This window comes from Cydia fagiglandana, chromosome 1, assembly GCF_963556715.1.
Source record: "Cydia fagiglandana chromosome 1, ilCydFagi1.1, whole genome shotgun sequence".
In the NCBI taxonomy this organism is placed as follows: Eukaryota; Metazoa; Arthropoda; class Insecta; order Lepidoptera; family Tortricidae; genus Cydia; species Cydia fagiglandana.
The window spans coordinates 11,617,073-11,641,755 of NC_085932.1; the positions used below are offsets into that span (position 1 = coordinate 11,617,073).

At 35.7% G+C, this 24,683-nt stretch overlaps 1 protein-coding gene across 1 annotated transcript in view; it reads right to left on the reverse strand.

Annotated features, from left to right (window-relative positions):
- Nucleotides 1-24,683, reverse strand: part of LOC134664220 (xanthine dehydrogenase) — a 165,864-nt gene that overhangs the window by 85,064 nt on the left and 56,117 nt on the right. The gene's annotated exons all lie outside the window — the stretch shown is intronic.

A 24,683-nucleotide genomic window follows, 5' to 3' on the forward strand; every position in this document is an offset into this window, starting at 1 on the left:
TAAAAATGGGACTTATGTTTGCATAGAGACGCGGTCCTTTCCTCTTAATATACACTGTTTTATATTTTGGTAATGGTCTAAGAGCTAGCCACAGCAATAGGTATGCCATTTATAGAGCAAAGAAATCCCTCTAGTTAGTATGCCATACTATCATTATTAATTAATCCGGGCGCCTGGCAGCTGTTTAGCGGTGGGAGTGGATGGGCAACAAAGTGGTTGTAAAATCAATTGAAGGTGTACCAAATTTTTTATCTATAGTTTTGTAAGTTTTATTATGTTTGTTTATTCCTTTCTTTGTTTTTATCAATAAATAAACTCATAGGTCAGGAAATAAATGCTCAAAAAACGTTGTAGAGGGAAATGCTAGGAACACAATTTTTGACTCCGTAACTTTGTTTGGACTAGTTAGGAGGTGAACATATCAAAAGTCCCCGGCCGTAGCCCCGGTGCTGGGGGGTAGAGGGGGGTAAGAAGGTCGAATTTTTCGGTTTTTCATTGCTATCTTGGAAACTTTGCGTCTTAGCGACATGACTACTAAGACAAACCGAAAGCTGATAAAATTAGTTACAAGTTTTATCCAGTCAAGTTTTTCGATATCATGAATAGTTTTTGAGATACCCGCTCTTGAAAGTTTATTTAGGGAATTTAATTTTATCTTGATATCTACGTCAGTGAAGCTGTTAGGCCATGTTTGGTATCATTTTCGTATAAATCGGGGGTGCTGAATTCATTTATGGTATCACATTGACACTATTCCGAAGTAAAACCAAAATTTAAAAAAATATATTTTTTTAAATCCCTCTTCACGCTTAAACTGCTGAACCAATTTCGTTGAAATTTGGTATAGAAATAGTTTCAGTCTCGACACAGAACATAGAATAGTTTTAATAACCAAAAAGCATCTTTTGAGGGTGTGAAAAGTGGGGTGGAAGTTTGTATGGGAAGTCAATAACCGCTGAACCGGTTTAGATGAAATTTAGGGCGGAATACATCTGTAATTTAGATGAAAATGATACCAAACATGACTTCAAACCTTACCTTGAGCAGTATTAACCTCAGAAATTCAGTTTCGTCGACGAAGTTGAATTCCCCCCATACTCCATTTCACAACTTTAAAGGATGATTATTGAGATAAAAAGTATCTTATGTCCTGTCTTGGGACTTGAAATATCTGTATACCAAATTTCAATTAAATCGGTTGAGCGATTTAAGCTTGAAGAGGAATAAAAAAAAAAGGTATTTGTTTAAAGTTTATATGATTTTTCTTAGGAATTGTGTCAATGTGATACCAAAACTGAATTCAGCACCCCTGATTTATACGAAAATGATACCAAACACGGTCTAGCAGCGTCACTAATGTAGATATCAAGATAAAATTGAAAGCCCTAAATAAACTTTCAAGAGCGGATATCTCAAAAACTATTCAAGATATCGAAAAACTTGACTGAATAAAAGTTGTAACAAATTTTATCAGCTTTTGGTTTGTCTTAGTAGTCATGTCGCTAAGACGCATAGTTTCCAAGATATAAGTGAAAAACCGAAAAATGAGACCTTCTTTCCCCCCTCTACCCCCCAGCACCGGGGCTACGGCCGGGGACTTTTGATATGTTCACCTTCTAACTAGTCCAAACAAAGTTACGTAGTCAAAAATTGTGTTCCTAGCATTTCCCTCTATAACTTATTATTGCTTGGCCTATCAATTGAAGGTGTGCAATTTATAGAGCTCTGTGTTTGGTATAATAGCTATTTTTTTTTTCCTAACACTTACCTAGGCGTCGGTAATTGAACAGAGTAGTACTGTTATTTATTCTGTGACAGAGTACAAAAAGTAGAAGACATATACGACACTATGCGTAAAGCAATTGTGAGTCAGGTGCAATTTGCTCGTGATCTTCCTGCAGGCGCACAAGTGATTGTGTATTTTCATTTACACATTTTCAGATAAAATGCCTGGCGTTGTTATATTTTAATTAAATACATAATTAGCTATTATATCACACCAAACTCAGAGCTCTATAAATTGCACACCTTCAATTGATTTTGCAACCCCTTTGTTGCCCATCCACTCCCGCACCCACCGCTGAACAGCTGCCAGGCGCCCGAATTGATTAATAATGATAGTATGGCACACTAACTAGAGGGATTTCGTTGCTCTATAAATTGCATACCTATTGCCGTGGCTAGCTCTCCGGAGTCCGGCTATAACATGTTTTGAAAAACCGGACAAGAGCATGTTGTGTCGAGGCATGTCGTGTCGAGGCATGCTCGGTTTAGGGTTTTGTTATTGTTTGACTGTCAAAATAGGTGTACTTGAAAGAGGGTTATTTATTGTTAATACTATGTACATAACAAGCTAAAGCACTTAGGTTTTGGTGTACTTGAAAGAGGGTTATTTATTGTTAATACTATGTACATAACAAGCTAAAGCACTTAGGTTTTTTTATTACTCTTTTATCATTAATGTTTTTCAAAATTAATTCTCGAGAAGCAATTTGACCGCGATAGGGTTCTATGGATGGCATAGCTGCATTATTCCTCAAAACTGTACACCCAACTTCAATATTGCATGGCCACTTTATGAATGAATTCATTCATAATGTGCTCGCTGTACACCAAACTTTATTCGCAACTTCCAAGCGCTTACGCATCGTAAATATGAATACGAGTATACCAACTTCGGCATGTCATGATTTGAATTTTAGATTGCCTATGAAGCAACACTCGATAATGTGTATATAGGGAAATGCAGTAGGTAACGGAGTGGCGTGTGCCTCACTGATAAAGGTTTTAGGGTGATATCCAATTTGGCGGCGTGGCAATCCTATAAGATTTAAACTCAATGTACTTATAGCGTGTAGCGTAAACCTCAATACGTGGAGAATTTCGTTTATTGAGAATGAGAGGTTTAGGTCCAACATAAAATGTCCATCCAATATTAGATTATATGAAAATTATTTAAATTTATTAAATTATTATTCATTCTATGAAAATTTTCGGCAAATTGGGTAAAATCGATTATGATTTATTTGGCTTAGTCTCAAGAAAGAGGACTTTTATATTTTAGTTAAATTCGTGAAATCGGATAGAAAATACGCCATTATTTCCACATGTCAAACCCATTGTAATCGAAATTACCTAGAACTTTTTCTAGGAAAAACGAGTCATTGACAAAACTTTTATCGATAAGCAAAGCAGGTCAACTGCAGGTCAAAGATAAATATGTATTGAAAAGAAAAATAAAATTAGTTGTAACTTTTAAAGCATGTACAATAATATAATCAATTAACCATTTCCGTGAGGATATAGGAAACAGTGATAAAAGAACTTGAAAATGAAAACGAAAACTATTGTATAATATTAGCAAAGAGAATTTGTAATAGAGAGTTAACAAACAACTTGATAATAAATAGAGAGGTATAAGTCATAAAAAACGTGCCCCTGAGTTTCACATCCAAAACAGACGGCGCTCTACTGCACCATATATACCGGGTGTGGCCTGTAATATGAGCAAAAAATTTACCTGTAGGCTGTACTCCTCATACTGACCAAAATTTGTTCAACGACTTTTAAAAATAACTTGTGGTTTGATTTTTAATAAACTTTAAAGTTTATTCTAAGACGCAATGTATTGCGAATTTTTTTATGTTTAAGGCGTGACAAGCAACGTCAATCACAATGATATGGCGTGGCAATGGCGTCCATTGAAGATAAATTTTTTTTTGTATGAAAAATAGGGAGTCTAAGTACTTCATAGTTTTTAAAAGTTGTTGAACAAAAGTGTCACCGTTTGAGGACTACAATCTATGTTTTAATTATTTGCTCGTGTTATAGGCCACACCCGGTATGATTTGCCGTCACTTAATTGTCAAACACCAACTTTTAACAACTAGAGTTAAAGCAAAATGTATGGAGATGTACAGCGGCATCTCGTTAACATGTAATTTTTTTTTACATATTTAGGGTAAACCCTCCAGTGAATGAACACCCCCCAGTGAATGAACAAAATCACGTTTTTCGTGTAAAATAAGAAATATAGCAATTTCTTCCACTTGTTTAATTTTTTTTCTTATTAACAACTCTATTTCCTATGCAATGACAACCCGTAATAAATTTATTTTCGACAAGTTAGGATGTGACTGGCGTTTGAAGTTTGCGTGTTTCTGGATTTGAAGTTTTGTATGGAAATATTAGATCCCAGATAAGAACAGTGTACGTTTGGAGCAACATATGAAGTGCTTATTTAATCTTTACCAGTACAAAGTTTAGTTATTTGGTTAGATTAAGAGTTGAACCTTCTATTTATGTACACTTTGTCGGCGTATTATGCGATTAAGTTTTTATTTTTTATAGTTCCATTACTGGCTCATCAAATGTTCTGAAACCAGTAAATGAACAGTGTGTTCATTTACTGGTGTCGCGTAAATTTCATTTTTTTCCCAAATGTATATGTAAACGCAATCGTATTGAGCTTGTTTTTTGTGATTCTGCATAGAAAACGATTCTGATTCATTTAGCCAGTATTGGAACAAACCAAATTTCTATAGTCCATTTACTAGATTTGTCATGCCTATGTATGAACAATACTAAATTTGGCTTGTTCATTTATTGGATTTCTACTAATTCTATGTATGAACAGGGTGACCACGAATAATGCAGTGACAAGTTTATTATTTTAAGCATTATTTGGTGAGCATGACCCCTTTTCATCAATATATGCACGTCGGTTCTTGTTTTAATGGTTGATTTTATTTTTTCCTTTTAATATGTAACGGGTTTCTATGTTATTGGTGAATAACCATCATTTTATTACATTTTAATCGATTCGAAGTCAATATGGAGGTATAAAAAGATATAAACGCTATCGCTATACCTATTAAAATAGAGCCGGAAACGGTGTTTGTGATAAAAATGATTTTATTATGCTAATTAAAAAGAGTTAAATAATGTTCATTCACTGGGTTTTTCGGTGTTCATTCACTAGTTTTTATGTTCATTCATTAGGTTTTTGGGTAGTTTTTGGTAAATTCTGGTATAACTCAAAAACTATGAAAGTAATTAAAAATCGCAGAAATTACTTTCTTATTTATTAAATGACGATTGATTAAATTGCAGTTAATTATTCCTATTATTAATGAATGCTGAGCAATGATTTTTCAAACTTGGATAATTGCTTAAGTGTTCATTCACTGGTGGTCTTACCCTACTCAGTATAAATACACAGCAATAAATACATTACACATATTTTTTCGCCAAGCTGCATGACATGACATCTAACGATATCTTTCATATTGATTGTCACTGTGACAAGGTACGAAATGGGTCGGAAATTAGATTCTTGGACTGTACCTATATTTTCATTTTCCAATCCCTCTTGTGCTTTGCTTACTTCTAAATCATTATACATGCTTATAAAAAAGACTGTTGAATCTAAAGAGTTAGTTTTATTTAGCCCGTAAACATACCTACCTAATCCAAAATTGCGACCGTAAAAGGACAATGGACAGGAAATAAATGTGTCCATTTTGTATAGAAATGGAAAAATAGTACATTACTACAGAGGCCGGGACGAAAGGGGTTGCCGGCCGAAGACATATAGACGGCCGAGCGAAGCGAGGCCGGATAGGTCTGAGCGCGGGCAACCCCATTTCCCGCCGAGGTATGTATAGTGCTTTTCTCAAACATGCAATGAAATTAATAAAATAAAAAATCCACGAAACCCAAGTTTTAATTTATAGGAAAAACTAAAAGTAAACTACGCCCAAAATATAACCAACACGTACCTATATCATTATCACGCGTATGTTTTACACGAGTCGTGTATTTTTACTACCCGTATATTTTCATGTATCTTTGATTTTTTCGCCTTGTATCCGTCTGACTGTCGTTTTCGTCACATAAGTTTACATAGTCTTTCATGTTGATATCATGTTTCACATACATCGTTGCTTTATGCATGGAGTAAATAAGTATAATTTCCACAGTGTTGACGAATTTGTAGTTACATTCATTTAAAATATGCCACAAAACTGTTTCTAATAAACTGTAAGCCATTTTTCTTAGTTTCTCAAATAATAAAATTGCCATAACATACACATACTTCGTCTTTGACTTGGCGGTAGAGGCAGCAAGTTATTTAAAATCAAATCTGCTTACGCTGCCAATTCCAACACCTACGATTACAAATAATATTAATTTCATTATTTCGTCGGAACTCATATTAAAGTCAAAAAATCAACAACGCACCATAAATCCAATAAAACAGAATGAATATTTTTCAACTTTAGCTCCAACAATTTAAAAAATATAACTACGCGTGTTTGAGTAGACCTTTTTACCGCTAACGTTTAGATGAAATATTTTAAATGTTTTTTCTCAAACATGCAATGAAATATTGATGTTATGTTCCTTATAATAGGCTGCGAAGTATGACGTTTCAGGTGCGGCTAGGACAAAAAGTCGTTAATGGAATTTCATACACATCTTGCAGGCCTAGGCCGGCAAAGTCCTCTTTTTTAATTTTCATTTCACAGATATTTGTGACACAGCATCGTGGCATTCATCCATTAAAAAAAAACTAGAGGCAGTATTTGCTTTATGGTTCGTAATGACACTCTGCCACTACGCCTATAAAAAAAAAACAAAAAACAATGTTTGCTATAATTTGCAGTTTTATTTGTATAAAATCAACATGAATTTAATAAATAATACATTCTATAATTTTAAATTATAAATTTAACTACACAAATAAAAACATTTAAAATATTTCATCTAAACGTTGGCTTCCCTTTATCTTGCATAATATCGATTGTCCGAAATACACTTCGCATAGCAGGTTTCGCAGAAACATTTTTAACCGAATGATACTTTTGCATAATTGTATAATTAGCATAACTGTCATGTCGCATAACATTCATTTGGCAGAATTTTGAATAGCAGAATACTACTATCGTCGATTTTACATACGCAGAATTGTATGTAGCATAAATTACATTCCACCGAATTTCTTATGGCATATTGCTCATATTGTAGACTTGAATTTCGCAGAATGTTATGCAGCAGAATAAAAGTTCTGCCGAAATTGTTACCGCATAATACTCATGTCGCTGACTGAACCTACACAAAAGGAATTGCTGCCAGAACTACAGGTTAAGTTAGGTTAGAACTGCGACCCCTACATAAAAGGAATTGCTGCCAGAACTATAGGTTAGGTTAGGTTACAAATGCGACCCCTACACAAAAGAAATTGTTGCCAGAACTGTAGGTTAGGTTAGGTTAGAACTGCGACCCCTACTCAAAAGAGGGTGCGTAACGGTCCATATAACAACTTTTGATATATTTTTAGTCGATATAACGATTGAGGGACATAATGCACTTTTGCTATAACAATACATGGTATATTCTTAAAGAGTCTAACTATCGTCAAGTATAATGAACTTGTAATATAACAACTTCTAATCTAACATTAACAGCGTATATAATTAAGTTCGATATAACGCTCAGTTGGCATAATGTAGTACTGGTATAATTTGTAATATTTACTACTATTATAACAACCTACGTATTCGAACTTAAGGCAGGTCTCAGTTAGGTACGACGACGAGCGAAGCGAGGAGGAGTGTTAGGTAGAACTGCGACCCTACAGCGCGCGAGCCGAGCGAGCGAAGCGAGCGTGCCGCGGTAGCGGCCGGCGAAGCGCCAGAACCGACTTTTTTTATTATAACCTCAACTTGAATACATTATACCATAAATACTTATAACAAATATTCATTATATCCAGTAAACGTCATATCGAATAGCTTTTATATCGATTAAACATTATATCCCATGAAAATAGTTATTTTGTTGTTATATCAAATGTTCATTATACCGCTTAAGTGATTATACACCATGAAATTATATCAAAAGTTGTTATAATTTTGAAAATATATCAAAAATTGTTATACGGATCATTACACACCCCTCAAAAGAAACTGCTTCCAGAACTGTAGGTTAGGTTAGGTTAGAACTGCGACCCCTACTCAAAAGAAACTGCTTCCAGAACTGTAGGTTAGGTTAGGTTAGAACTGCGACCCCTACTCAAAAGAAACTGCTTCCAGAAGTAGTGCTAATAGTATTTGTGCAATTTACGCTTTATACGAAAGTACTATAACATAAATCGAATTACAATCAAGAATTAGCAAAATATTATTCGATTTTATATCTGTATGCGATACCTATTTCGGCGAGAAACTAACTATCCATCAAAATATTATTCTCATCAACAGTATGCCAATGAATTATTCTGCCTAAGGAAATTGTGCGAAAAGACAGTATGCCAAGTACATATTATGCGACGCAATTTTCGGCAAATCAATTATTCGATTATAGTATTATTCTTCAAATTGAGATTATGCCATTGCATTATTCTGCTTTACAAAATTGTGCGAAACAACAGTATGCCATGAAACTTATGCAAAAAGTAATTCTGCGAAATGATGATTCTGCCAAGGGTTGCTATGCGAAAGTAAAATATGACAATAAATTTTATGCAACATATTAGTAATCCCTAAACGTTAGCGGTAAAAAGGTCTACTCAAACACGCGTAGTTATATTTTTTAAATTGTTATGGAGGTAAAGTTGAATGATATTCATTCTGTTTTATTGGATTTATGGTGCGTTGTTGATTTTTTGACTTTAATATGAGTTCCGACGAAATAATGAAATTAATATTAATTGTAATCGTAGGTGTTGGAATTGGCAGCGTAAGCAGAATTGATTTTAAATAACTTGCTACCTCTGCCGCCAAGTCAAAGACGAAGTATGTATATGGTTGCTTATGGCAATTTTATTATTTGAGAAACTAAGAAAAATGGCTTACAGTTTATTAGAAACAGTTTTGTGGCATATTTTAAATGAATGTAACTACAAATTCGTCAACACTGTGGAAATTATACTTATTTACTCCATGCATAAAGCAACGATGTATGTGAAACGTGATATCAACATGAAAGACTATGTAAACTTATGTGACGAAAACGACAGTGAGACGGATACAAGGCGAAAAAATCAAAGATACATGAAAATATACGGGTAGTAAAAATACACGACTCGTGTAAAACATACGCGTGATAATGATATAGGTACGTGTTGGTTATATTTTGGGTGTAGTTTACTTTTAGTTTTTTCTATAAATAAAACTTGGGCTTCGTGGATTTTTTATTTTATTTATTTCATTGCATGTTTGAGAAAAGCACTATACATACCTCGGCGGGAAATGGGGTTGCCCGCGCTCAGACCTATCCGGCCTCGCTTCGCTCGGCCGTCTATATGTCTTCGGCCGGCAACCCCTTTCGTCCCGGCCTCTGTAGTAATGTACTATTATTTGTGTAGTTAAATTTATAATTTAAAATTATAGAATGTATTATTTATTAAGTTCAAGTTGATTTTATACAAATAAAACTGCAAATTATAGCAAACATTGTTTTTTGTTTTTTTTTTTTTTAGGCGTAGTGGCAGAGTGTCATTACGAACCATAAAGCAAATACTGCCTTTAGTTTTTTTTTAATGGATGAATGCCACGACCACGATGCTGTGTCACAAATATCTGTGAAATGAAAATTAAAAAAGAGGACTTTGCCGGCCTAGGCCTGCAAGATGTGTATGAAATTCCATTAACGACCTTTTGTCCTAGCCGCACCTGAAACGTCATACTTCGCAGCCTATTATAAGGAACATAACATCAATATTTCATTGCATGTTTGAGAAAAAACCTTATATACCTTCGATTGGCTTGGAGGCTTGTTAAAAAGGGTATTAATTTATTGGCAGTCGGATAGACATTGTTAAATGCCAATAAGATCCATTTTTTGCAACAGGGTAAATAAAACATTGCAGGAGGCATTTTTATCATCAATTCATCATCAGCAGCCTTTATACGTCCCACTATAGGTGACGACGTGTCTTCTCTTAAGATAATTTGGGGTACAGTAGGTAGATAGAAACACCGCTATACCTAGAGTTAGACCAAGAAAAGTCTGCAGCAATTTTGATAGCCCACACGCATGTGTTATTTATACATCATAATTTCATAGAAGTTTGACGTTTAAAATTACACTTGCACTGCGTGGGCTATAAAAATCGCTGCAGGTTTTTCTTGGTGTGACTCTACAAATTTTATTTGAGCCATATATGCCCTAGACTTGTTTTAGCTCTGAACTCCTTGAGTTACAGGCTCATTCTTCTGTTAATTTTAATGAGTAGGAGCGAATGTTATTTAGTAGGTCGAAAACGACCCAATGGACAAACATGGGTTAAAAGCTTCTCGCGTTCAAACTAACTAACATGTTTGTAAAATGTGACGCCATAGACTAGGCGTCCTCTAGATCGAGTTTAGAGCAATTATTTCATGCAACCGATGATGCCAAAAATGCTGCGTGATTAGTCCGTTCAAAGACACGGACGTCACACAAAGACACTTTCGACTCGAACATGGAGTAAAATTACCGTATGCGTGGCAGAGGGGGTAGCGCGACTATGCTCAGTCAGGAGGATATTTTGTCTGTGTGTGACGCTGTCACGGCTTCAAAGCAGCTTAATGAACCCAACACCGGCGCTGCACCTTATGCCACCAGCACCTTATACGTTCGTTTATGCTGATTAGCTACTTATAAGTATATAGCTAACCTCCTTTATTAAATTCTTGCAAATAATTACGATGCTTAGCGCCACTGGCATCATCCTACTAACTCGGGGTTAACCGGTTAAACCTGAGTTACCATGGTTACCGGTGTACAATTTGACACTGGGTGAACTGTTTAACAGCTTAACCCTGGTTAGTGGAGTGCAAGTGGCGCTTATTAGACCAGCGGTGGAACAAAAATAGGTTTTGATAACATTAAAGTTTTTTCTTTTTTGATATGTTATTGTAAGCATGTTAAATAACATTCATGTAAAAAGTTAGAAAATTTTAGGTGGAGCGTTCGGCCATATTTAAATTTTCAATTTTTGCTAAATAACTATGTAAATATAAAATTAAAGTTACAAAAAACTTTAACATATTCAATAACACTTTAATTTATTCACAATATTCGGTTTTTAGAAATCTGGAACAGCTGCTTTCTGGTGAACGTAAAAACAGGAATTATTATGTAAATACAGAATTAGAGTAGCTGATATTGCAAAATTACGATATTATCTATCAACTTAGTATACATGTAAAAAGTTAGAAATGTAGACAATGTGCTTGTCTAGATATTGATTTCTCGTTAAGCAGTATAGCCAATATTGAATTAAAGTTTGTAGAGTTAATATTACACGGTCATAATAAAGATCTTACTTCTCACACAAAAGATTAGAAATATAAAATCACGGCGACACTAAATACTGATACGTAAGTATGCATTCCGAGCTTATATTAAAGTTACATTTCAAACGCGCGGCGTTTGCGCGCGCCGCGCTGTGCGCCGTGGCAGGAGGCAGCGATCGACGGTCGCGGGCTAGCGGTTAGCGCGGTGCCCTTAAAAATACGCAAAGCGTTTATAAAATTATTATCAATGGTAAATAGTTATTTTACACAGTACACTAATGGAAACTTACCTTCCCTTATTTATTTCTATATGTACTAGGGATTGCCCGCGGTTTCGTTTATGTAGAATTCGTTATCGTGTTAAGTATAGAAATAATAGATACATTTGAAAATTATTTTAGGTGCATTGTCATACAGATAACTACCCTTGTTAAAGTATTCTTCAAATTCAATACACAGGTGTCATTTTAAATGTTTTAATCATTCATGGGAAAAAAAATTTATTCAATAACAAAACTTATACAAACTATTATTAAAATTAAGTATGGACTAAATAAATTAAAACTAAAACTAATAAAATAAATAAATAAAACTTACCCACCTACCTTAGATCCCCCAGATCTGTCCCCTGCGGAAGTGTGCCCATAAGGCTGGCTACATTCCCACGCTGAATAGCTATGCCTATTCTTTGGCCTAGGAATGAGCCAGCCCTAGGGTCACCCGTCGTTTCCAACAGTCTTTTTTTTAGGTTTTTAAAAAGGTTATGGGCGTCAGGACACCACGGCCCCAGGGTCTCTACCGCGAACGCCGCATATATGTGGTTGTTTGTAAGACCAGCATATTTGCGGCGTTTTAGGGTTTCAGCCGCTGCTGCCGCGGCGCCAGCTCTCTGAGACGTGGCGACTAGATGGGACGGCGCTAGGGTGTCTACACATGTGGCATCCCAGATGAGCGGCCGTCCCATCTGCCAGGGGATGAGGGTTATTCCATCGGGCCTCTTGCCATCGTCGCGGTGTCATTTCAATATAATAATGCGTAATTTGGCGCTTTTAGGTTATAAATGACTAGCGACATATATTTTTTAAGAGCGATCATCTCCGATAATATTTACTTTATCATAAAATCAATTTCAAACTGATGTTATTCAATATTTATCATTTTAAAGTCAATATTACCAACCAACTGATCCAATTTACCTACGGTAACAACTCAAAATTTGCATCAAATTAAATGCCACTTTTCTTATCCGTTACGAACAATCAAGAGGGCCTTTACGAGCTGATGTGGTGAAAATTTTATTTAACCTTCGTCCCTTAAAACCTGCACTACGCTCAAGGTTCAACTTTACGAACCACTCGCTACGCTCGTGGTTCAATTTTAGAATGTTTGAATTTGTGAATGTGCTTCCTGCCTCGCACAGCCAAACTGTGGAATGAACTGTCCGATACGACCTTCAAACCTTCAAAGACCCCCATCTTAAAGGTCGGCAACGCGCTTGCAACCCTTCTGGTGTTGCGGGTGTCCATGAGCGGCGGTAATCGCTAACCACCAGATGATCCGTCTGCTCGTTTGCCTCCTATTTAATAAAAAAAATGTTTCCCTTGTTAGGGTATCAATATTAGCACGAGCGGTTAATCAACAACTTTTCCCCTTGTAAAACAAATAAATAAGGTAGGTGAGGTGCAGGCATATGAGGCCCGGCGGGTAACAAGGCCCAGCATTCAAAAATAGCAGTTGCTCCCTATTATTCCCAATTATTCTGAATTTGTACTTGTTGCTAAGAAGGCCCACTGTCAGTGCAGGTAAAAAGGTCTAGTCCCGGGCCTTATTGAACGTATGAGATGAAATATTAGATTAAAATATTTTAAGATAATTTTCAATATTTTTAATCTCTAATTAATAAGGTCGATTTGAAGAAACTTCTATGAAATTATGACTTATAAATAACACTTGCACTGCGTGGGCTGTCAAAATTGCTGCAGACTTTTCTTGGTCTAACTCTAATAATTTTTCACTTGCTTTATTGACCTAAAGACGTTTTAAAGAATCAAAAAGTCTAATAACATTGAGGCACTTATACTTTTTAAAGGCAGTAACTAATTACAAGTGACTTTTTTTTGTTAATACATAGGTAGGTATTTACGATCATCATCATATATTTAAGAGTATGACTCTTGTCGGTGGAGCAATTTCCATGTTTGGCGGTCCTCCGCCTTCTCTTTGACAGCCCGATACGACACGACGTTGATCTTTTCCTTTATTTGATCCATGTACGCTCTCCTTGGTCTTCCCCTCTTCCTGTTTGCTTCAACTTTCCCTTCTATGATATTTTTGATAAATTCGTCGTGTCGTATCAGGTGCCCAAGCATCCTTCCTCTTCTATTGTCTATAGTTCTTAACAAACTCCTCCTCTCTCCTACTACATAGGCCACACTGAATGTTTTGCACTACTGGCCACTGGTAAATATTTAAATTATGAATTGTATATTTTTAAAAAAATACAGGCTTTTGATTATGGAATGTGACAAATGTTGGCGACAAATCGATCGTCTTTTGTTTTTAATGGCTTGTCAAAGTAAGTCAGTGCGTTGAACGTGGCTTTAACGCGAAAATATTTTTAGAGCTATGATTTTGTTATGATTTTAAAAGTTCGCTTACTCCGCAAGAGTGTAGTGCTTGCCTTCAAAATGCTTTTGGGATTGAAGCACCACATCTGAGCATCGTGAGGCGTTGGTATGGTGAATTTAGTAGAGACAGTATTATTCTAGATAATGATTTTCGTGAAGGTCGACCGTCCACGGCGATCATTCAAGGAAACGTGGCTACTGTGAGACGACTCATTGAAGAAAACCCACGAATCACCTATGACGAAATTTGAGGACAATTAGGGATAGGTATGAGACAAATACAAAAGATTTTACAAGAATATTTAAAAGTCGGGAAGCCTTGTTGTCTTTGGATTCTTCACGAATTAACTTCAGTCCAAAAACAGGTACTTTTTGACTGGTGCCGAGAAATGCTGCGTAAGTATAAGCAAGAAAGTTCAAATGCTGTATATAACATCGTTAGAGGAGATGAAACCTGGATTTACTGCTACGATCCGGAAAAAAGGCATTAGTCCAGTCAATGGGTCTTTCGAAGATGACAGGAGGCCCATAGAAGTTCAACAAGCCAAAAGCGTTGCCAAACATTTTGATCGTCTGTTTTTTTTAAACGCGACTTTTTTGTACCGTACTTTTAAATAATAAAAGAACGTTAAATACTGAGTAGTACACTACTATTTGTGTGCCCGCAGTCATTGAAAAAGACCGCGAGAGACGACCGAGAAGCCGCATCCTCCTGCGTCATAATAATGCGTCCACCGATACCGCAATAAAGGCAAAAACATTTTTTAATTACGAAAACGTGGAAAATGTCTCTTATACGGATTATAATCCAGACATTGCACCCTGTGACTTCTATCTATTTCCCAAAATTAAGGATTTAATTTGGGGTTTGACATTTAAGACCCCGGATAAGGCAGTTACTACGTTTCATCACCACGTCGAAAACATGCAGTCAAGTGATTGGGCCTCATGCTTCCAAAAATGGTCCGAGCGAGTGAATATGTGCATAGAATGTAAAGGGAAACATTTTGAGAAGCAATAAATGTATTATTATGGTTATAAATGATTTTATTCAAAAGTTACGCAAAACTTTCAGTGTGGCCCTCGTATGCGTAAAACCTCTTCGTTAGTTTTCTTTTCTTTTACGATAGAATTGCGAAAAATAGATATTATGCAACGAGTGACGAATTTTGAAACACGGTCAAAGGGAGTGTTTTAACGTGCTTATTATAGCACCGGTCGTAATGTAGCACCAGATGTACTGTAAAAATTATGTTAAAAGATAATACTTACTGTTACGAATAAATATTTATACTGTAAAAAAATATCCCACCAAACACATTTTCATGTAAATTTTGTTGCTAAGACGAAACCATAAGACTCGCACTGTCAAAAAGTTGTCAGATCTCTTGTCGAGCCAAGCTTCAAACTCTACAAGCCCTAACTTCACTAACTCTACACCTTAGTCAAAATGTGGCTTGGCTGTTTCGCTACCGCCACATGGGCATAAGGTGAAAAATTTATTAAATTCATTATTTTTAGGGTTCCGTACCTCAAAAGGAAAAATACTGAACCCTTATAGGATCACTTGTGTGTCTGGCTGTCCGTCTGTCACAGCCTATTTGCTCCGCAACTACTGCACCAATAAGTTGAAATTTGGTATACACATGTAAGTCTATAGCCCAAGGACATACATGTAAAGTAAATAATAGAAATTCAAATAAAGGGGTCACTTTTGAGATGAATGATAAATAGAATAAAAAAAAACTATATCTTGTTATAATTAATATAAGAGAATTAGAATATGAATTAATATAAGAGAATTTTGTTAGAATTTTAATTAGTATAAGATAGATATGTATATTGTCATGTTATTTTCTCGAACTCCCCATCGGCATACAAACCTCCTCAAGGTTTTGCCCACGATGGGTCTTGTAATAATAATGTACTTTATTTAGCTTATTGTTCAATAAATTAAAAAAAAATATATATATATCAAACGAAGGGGCTCATTGTAAGAATCTCAGATATATTTTTTCATAATTTTAAAATAAATAGTTTAGAAGTTATTTAAGAAAATACGCAAAAAATGACCATTCCCCCCCCCCCCCCTTATCTCCGAAACTACTGGGTCTAAAATTATGAAAAAAATACACATATTAGCTCTCTTCCTATAGATGACAGGAAAACCTATTAGAAATGTGCAGTCAAGCGTGAGTCGGACTTAAGTACCTAGTTTTCCGATACCTACGGGTTTTTTAAAGACATTTTATTCACTTTTCTCTAAAAAAATATATTGTTACAAATTGTGTAATGTACAGAACCCTTGGAACGCGAGTGCGACTCGCATTTGGGCGCTTTTTGTATTATACTTACATACAATAGTTCTTGTAGAAACGAAACGGCCAAGCCACACACTTTTGGTGTAGAGCTAGTAAAGTTAGAGGGCTTGTAGAGTTAGAAGCTTGGCAAGAGATCTGATAACTTTTTGACAGTGCGAGCCTTATGGTTTCGTTTGGGCAACATTTTACATCAAAATGTTTTTGATGGGATTTCACTTCTTTTTGTAAGTTGTTTATGACAATCTTCCATCCCCTCATTTAAAGGGTCGGGGGTGATTTACTATTAAAAATCCTGAAATAAGTATCTGGGGGCATCTGTTACACAATGTACTTCTTACTGATTCCCCATATAAACCCTTCACCCCGTAAGGGTAAACTTTGGGGTTGAAATCTGCCTTCACCCCGTAAGGGTAAACTTTGAGGTTGAAATCTATTCTATATCCTTCCCCATAACAATACCTATCTACATACCAAATTTCAACTAAATCGGTTCAGCGATTATTGATTTCCCATACAAAATTAAACCCCATCTTCATCCCCTTCGGGATAATTTTTTTTTAATTTATTTGTTGTTTGTGTACTAAAACTATCTTACATACCAAATTTCAGCTTCTTAGAGTACTTCAGGAAGTACTCGGTATTGATGATCATCAAGTGAGTGAGTCAGTGACGAAATCGAAGTTTTTAGATATGAATAAAATCTAAAGTATAAGAGCTATGCAATTGATATGCTTAATAAGTCCGAGAACTTTGTTTATCTGGTATAATCCAACCCCAAGTTATGAGGGTTCCAAAAAACGACAAAGCGCTTCGAGAAAAGGTAGATAGTGCCCTTGCGCTTTTCTCGTCTTGGCGGGGGCACTGCCGTGCCCCCAGATGTTAAAAGATGAGACTACTGTAACTAATAAAGATTTATGTTTAGTTACCTACTATTTTCGCGTAAACTAGACAATTTTTATATCTTTAGTTATTAAGACCCAAAATAATTATTTTCACTTATTATAAATAAATCCTCCTGTTATGAAGTATCAAATATTGTTATTTGTATATGTCTAACTCTTAAGTTAAAAACAATAAAATCTGTTATTACCTACTGTCAAAATGATTATTTTTTGCGGGATTAAGTAATACACTGGTAGTGTTCACTGTTCAATAAGGCCCATAATAGGACTTTTATAAAAGGTATATTTTCCAAGAGTATCGTAATATTTTTATAACTATTTTGGTATAATGAAGAAACTTAAATAAACGAGAAACCTATTTGAGTGAGTTTCTCATACTTCATATCCTGTTTATTAAAAAAAAAAAACATTTTAATTTAAGGTGGGCTGTATATAGGCATATACGGCCCACACGGAATACACAATAAGGTAAGTGAGGCCACTTACCTTATTGTATATTCAGGATGTATACCGTGTAATATTGATCAGTTGGTTTATAATATACATATTATGATATTGACGTTGAATAGGACAGGACATGACAATAGGAACCAGAAATAGGTATAGTTGGTCAAACCAATTTGTCAGTAAATAAAAACGAAAAACTATATTCATCCTTTTCTTTTGGGTGCTAGTACTAGTGTAAGTCAAAGATAGTATGATGATTCTCCCTGTCTATGTTTGAAATGAGACAGTCCTTTGACAAACTATGTATAGTAAAAAATAGTTGTGAATATCTTGTACATTTTTATTACAATATTAGTCAAGATAATGAAATATAGCTGGTCAAGCAAATCTTGTCACTAAAAAAAGGCGCGAAATTCAAATTTTCTATGGAACGATATCCCTTCGCGCCTACATTTTTCAAATTTGCCGCCTCTTTCTACTGACAAGATCTGATTGACCAGCTGTAGGTATTTTTACTTAATAAGATATTTTAATTTCACGTAATGTCCGCATCTAATTTATATAGTTATGTGCACGGTAAACAAACAAATGAATGATAAGAAAAGACAGACAGTGTTACTGAGCGGGAGGTGGGGCGAGGGGCGAGGTATAGGTAGGCTATGATAGGCTCTCGAGCGCCGCGCCGTCGACTGACGGACCAGCGCGGCGTATGTATGAATTTCGCGCCTTTTTAACTAGATTTTACTATTACAATGCAAGCTACACACAGAAATTTCTTACTTTCCATAATATGGCTGCGTATATTATTTTATAGTAATAGACTTATTTTTACAGACTCTAATTCAATATTAGATCATATAGGACAAAAAACGTATATTAATTCTAAAGCATATATCTTATTCTTCTAGCTTTTTAGCTTGCCTATTAACTTATAAATTTAGATATGTTGTTGTGGATTTATTAAACTTTAATTCAATATCGACAAAATAATAAGCTAATTGTAGTTTGACAAAGAAGCACGTTAAAAAAATTTCTAATAATTTTACATTATAAAGCGTCATACATATTATAAACAATGGAACTTAAACATTGCACTTTAATTCAATATTAAAAAATCATTACTAAAAATATATAAATACCTAATTTATATCTAACGCTCGTTCTAACTTTTCATCATATATAGCATATATGCTTAAAAATATGTCCTATATCAGATAAGTATCACTTTTTCAACTTTAGAATTATCAAAACTTTTAGTGCAAAAATCCGGTCCCACTATTGAGCTATATTAGAGAGGAAATACCTGATACAGAGAAAAGCTTAATAGAGAGTAAATACCTGATACAGAGAAAACCATTTTTAAGTAGGAGGCGATTTTCTTATTTCTACGGACTGTACAATGATCATTAATTGTACTCTCGAATCTCTTATGATCAATGCCGCCTTGAGTCTTGACTGTAAAGAACTCCCTGTGTCAAATTATAATAAGCATACTTACACTAAAATCTATGAAACATTTTTTGATTTCTCATGCTCTGAAAGAGGGTCATTGTTATTCTAAAGCCGACCACTGACTAACAGGCCGCCGGACGATATCGGCCTGTCAGTTAGAACAAAAATTTGACAGTTCCAAACAACTGACCGGCCGATATCGTCCGGCGGACGGTTAATCAGTGGTCGGCTTAAAAGGTGTGCAGAAAATGATACGTTTCTGCACTACAGCATTTTAGGTTTTTTTTTTACGATAAGCAATTGAAATTTGGGTATAACTGGCTTTGTTATATACAATACAATTTCCATTCTGATATTTGACTTCACATTCACATAACGATACTTTTGCCAAAAAATTTCATTTCATTTCATTTCATTTATTTAACATTAATAATTGAAAGTAGCCCAAAAAAATACTATAAAAATGTGTACTTAGTTTTGTTTTTATAACAACACTAATTGTACTTTCCTCGTATTCGAAATGAAAAGTAGAGTGTTTAACTCTGGAGAAAGGCATCATTTCATCCCTTGGTTAACACTCTACTATTTCTAACATAGCGCGCATGTAAATTACCCTAAATGACTTGTATTATTATACCGCACAAACATAACACAGCCGTAAGATTTCAAGTAAACACGTTGCCGCAAACCAGTTTACTAATTAACTAGTGTAGTTATAGGAGCCACCTATTAAACTTTGACGAACTGGTTAATCAGAAGGCCATGAATGGGGACCGTAATCCCGGATTGTCTCATCAAGCTGAGCCATGCGTTTAATTAATATTAAATACTTTATGCATGCTGAATAATCCTATTAAACATCGCTTAATACATTCATTGCTGCTGCTGCTTTTACGAAATTTTAATATTAAGCGGATTCGCATGTTTAATGGTGTTGTTCGTAATATAGGTAAGTATCTGGTAATTCTTGAATTTAGCTGCATCTCTTGTTACAATTTCGCTGTGTTGTGATGAACTTTCGCCTACCAGAGTACTCGTATGGCATTATGTACCGTAGCTGTATAGCGCCATCTGCATCAATGTTAAATTTGAAGCGCAAAAATTTCTTTGTATATGTACCTGGGTATACAATTCTATTTATTATTTTATCTACGTCAATGGTATCATATAATATACAAAAAACGGGGAACTAAGCGGGAAGGCGTGAACAATCTGCGAAATCGACGCCACAGTCGCCACTCTCGCGTTCGTGGCTTCGCGCCGCGATTCGCGCACTAGTGTGGACGGCATTAAGTATCAAAGAAAAATATGGTAACTATCTATGTATGGGATGCATGAGTTACTGCGTTTTTAACTTTGTAGATACGAAGAAATAAAAGAAGTAGCAGTGTGAGATACGAAGTTTCGTTGTATTTACATTTTTAACATAAAGTAGGTATTATGTGTTCTATTTACATATAAATATATATATCATGATATATTAAGGTTATTGCCGTCTACTCATCCATAAGCTTAGGTTTGGTGAGTTGGAGAGGACATTCAATGCGCATTCCTCTCACAATACGTTACGGTCACGGGTCTGAGTGGTATCAAAATTCCTCTTCGAGGGGAAGGTAAATAGGATTACGGCTGGCCTTCGTTTCATATCGCATGCTTGTGATGTGAAACTTAATAATAAATTCCTTTGTGGTAAAGGAACAAAAAATTTAAATTCCTTACGTGTGCAAGGGTTTCCCTCTGCGCAGTTTTGTCATTTCGTTCATAGGGATCTCGCGTGTCATACGCAATCCCTTGGCTGGGTATACAAAATACTTGATTAGCATTACGCACGTTTGCCCATCTCACTTGTCAAAGTTGTGCTTTACCTACATAATGAATATTATCAGAGTTGGGACATGTCGTTATGAATGTACAGGTACCCTTATCCACATCTAACAAACCATGAGTAGGCACAGAGTTAATTAATCGAGTATAAAGCAGGCAGGCAAGTCGCTCAACGAGCTATGGAGAGGGCTATGCTCGGAGTTTCTCTGCGTGATCGAATCAGAAATGAGGAAATCCGTAGACGAACTAAAGTCACCGACATAGCCCACCGAATTAGCAAGCTGAAGTGGCAATGGGCAGGCCACATTGCGCGCAGAGAAGATGGCCGATGGGGTCGAAAAGTGCTCGAGTGGAGACCACGGACTAGCAAGCGCAGCGTAGGACGTCCACCCACAAGATGGACGGACGACCTTGTTAAGGCCGCCGGAAGACGCTGGATGCGAATCGCTTCCAACCGGTACGAGTGGAGGTCCAAGGGGGAGGCCTATGTTCAGCAGTGGACGTCTTATGGCTGAGATGATGATGATGATGATGAAAGCAGGCACGGGTATTATATATCGTGATTATAAAGTACATATATAGATGTCTTTGTTTACTCTGTACACACCTATTAATCTCTTTACAGTCGTCTCATATTAATATTTTAGTATTAATTAACAACATTTCCACGGAAACAACAGGAAAGATGAACTTAAGGTGGTTCGCTTTTCATACAAAATTCAATCAAAGCTCATTAAGTAACTACACACTATTAGTACACAAATATTTCCGCATTTATCTTCTTTCGAATATTCGTTTGCGCGAAATTAACAGGAAAACAATGTTTCATACAGAAATCATGCAAAAATCATAGTTAACTTTTCATCAATTTTACGTAAGTGTGTGTCACAAATGTCGTGTACAGATACATTTGCGACGTTGCCATACCATTTCCGACGTTGCCGGGCTGACCACGGCTCGAATTTGGAGTGCCGTCATGTTTAATGCAATTTTGTTGACACTGATATTTGACAGGTATTTTATTGACCTAAGCGAGAAGTTCGTCAGCTTAGCTAAGAACTATCATGGCGTGTTATGCAAACAGTCGCTTTTTTGCTTGCAAACGGAAGATTCCCGGTTCGATCCCCAGTCATTGTATGCTGGAACATAACTTTTTGTATTTTTGTTACACCTAAATTTCGTATGGTTTTTTTATTTTTATTTAATTTTTCTTATTATCATAAATCGATTATTAACTATGGGCTACACGTATTCTTTTATTTTTACAAAGATAATTAGAAATTATACTCTTCCTAATCTCTCTGATTTTTACAATCAGGACATCCTCACTGCAATAAAAACCGGGCAAGTGCGAGTCGGACTCGCGCACGAAGGGTTCCGTGCCATAATGCAAAAAAAAAAACCAAAAAAAAAGCAAAAAAAAACGGTCACCCATCCAAGTACTGACCACTCCCGACGTTGCTTAACTTTGGTCAAAAATCACGTTTGTTGTATGGGAGCCCCATTCAAATCTTTATTTTATTCTGTTTTTAGTATTTGTTGTTATAGCGGCAACAGAAATACATCATCTGTGAAAATTTCAACTGTCTACCTATTACGGTTCGTGAGATACAGCCTGGTGACAGACGGACGGACGGACGGACGGACGGACAGCGAAGTCTTAGTAATAGGGTCCCGTTTTACCCTTTGGGTACGGAACCCTAAAAAGAAGGGTAGGTATAAAATTTCCTGTGGTTAAAAATAATGGATTTTGTCTATGAATGAAAAACACAATTATTACTATAGTTTGTTTTTTTTAGCATTAGAAATAAGGTAAACAATCTTGACGTGTCTTTTAATTGAAAAACACATTTTAAAAATAAGTTACGGCAAATATGTTACAATTATAAATCTAATACGATCATTTATATTCTTCTGCTTTCATAAGTAATCGTTTTTGATTTTTAAAAAACCTGATAACACTGAGTATGTGGGGGAAGCGCTGCTGGCCTAGCGGAAAGCAATTCGGAGGTTACCCCGGCGTTCTAACCCCGGCTCGTACCAATGATTTTTCGAACTTTTGTACGAAATAGCATTTGATACCTACCTATTTATACACCGATACCTATTTTTCGGTGAAAGAAAACAAACAATGTGAGGAAACCGGACTAATCCAAATAAGTTTACTCTCTGGGTTGGAAGGTCAGGGCAGTCGCTTTCGTAAAAACTAGTGCGCATGCCAATTCAGGGATTAGTTGCCAAGCGGAGATTGAATATCTGGGAGACCGATCAAAGCTTACAAAACGTAAAAACTCAAAAATGCGCGTTTTCTCATAGACCTAGCTAAGAGATCGTTAGAGCCGTTTCTGATACCATCCAAATATATAAATAAATAATTATATATCTAATAATTGCTCGTTTAAAGGTAAGATAACACAAAGGAGAAACAAAAAGAAATTACCTACTCGCACCAGTCTTGAACCCCAATCCTCTTGCACGTATTTCCACGAACATACCGTTACGCTATTGCAACATACTTACGTTGTGTGAAATTGTCTACTACAAGGATCACGGAAACACTGTTTGCATGTGTGAGTAATAGTAGGAAAAAGCGTGACAGCAACACTCCGTCGAATTAAAAAGGTGGTTTTTGCACAATGAAGTATTCAATGTTTATTTTAATAGTTCAATATTTACTTAAAGAGTGCGCGAAACATACTTTTAAGTATACAAATACCAAGACCATTTCACAAAAAAATAAAATCTGAAATTTTGCAAAAGTGGTGCCATCTAGCGAGAGTTAAGTTTTGAGTAACCTAGGCGAACCACCTTAAGCTAATACCTACGTAAAAACCGTGTGAGAAAAATACCCGGTGCTAATCAGTAATTTGTTGCTTTCATAGATGCAATAAGGGCTTAATACATTAGAACGGTTGATATTACAGTTAAAAGTATATTACTAAGTATGCGTTTCTAACACCGATATGCTTTTTAGGATCCTTTTTGGTCCCTACTACGCTCTCATTTTAAAACAACAAAAAACTCGGCCTGTTCATTTACGTAACATACATATATATATTATGTCTGTACTGCTACCATCAGTTTGGCATTGACATAAACGCTATCGTGAACATAATTTACTTTCTATGCATCTCGCTCGTACTGACATATTAGTGCGAAAGAGATATATAGAAAGTAAATTACGTTCACAATAGCGTTTATGTCAATGCCAAACTGATGGTAGTCGTACTACCTACTCATTTTCGTTGCCAAAGAAAATAGAGCGAGTATAAGTACATATATGCGAGCGAGTATATATACCTACGAAAAATTTCTACTCGCTCTAATTTTATTATATGTATTAAAATTTCTAGTAACGAAGACTAATACCATGTCAAATTTCATATTATTTCAATCAAAATGTCACGTTAAAATGATAGCGTAACTTTGTTTGTATGGCTGCGACTCCGTCCTGTGAGTCCTGTGACTCTTAACAAAATTGTTCTAAAGTTAATCAACAACTCTTTGTAGTTTTAGGCCATGCAAACAGCCCACACGGGGCCGAGATTACTCTTTACTTATTCTTCTTACCTCGGGGCTGTTTCTTTAAAAGTTTAATTCCGGCTCAGTGAACCGTACTAGTTTCTGCATTTTACTCGCTTTTATGAACAGTCAGTTTCTAGAGACTAAATAATGGGCATACACAACGTAAAAAGTCGAATAGCAAAAATATAGAATTATAGAGAAAAGCTTTTTATGATGTATATGTCGTCCATTCGCAATTCACAGTGACTATTAGGATTAGGTACGGCCAGGTGTAAAAGTTTCTTAGAAAATATTAAAAGT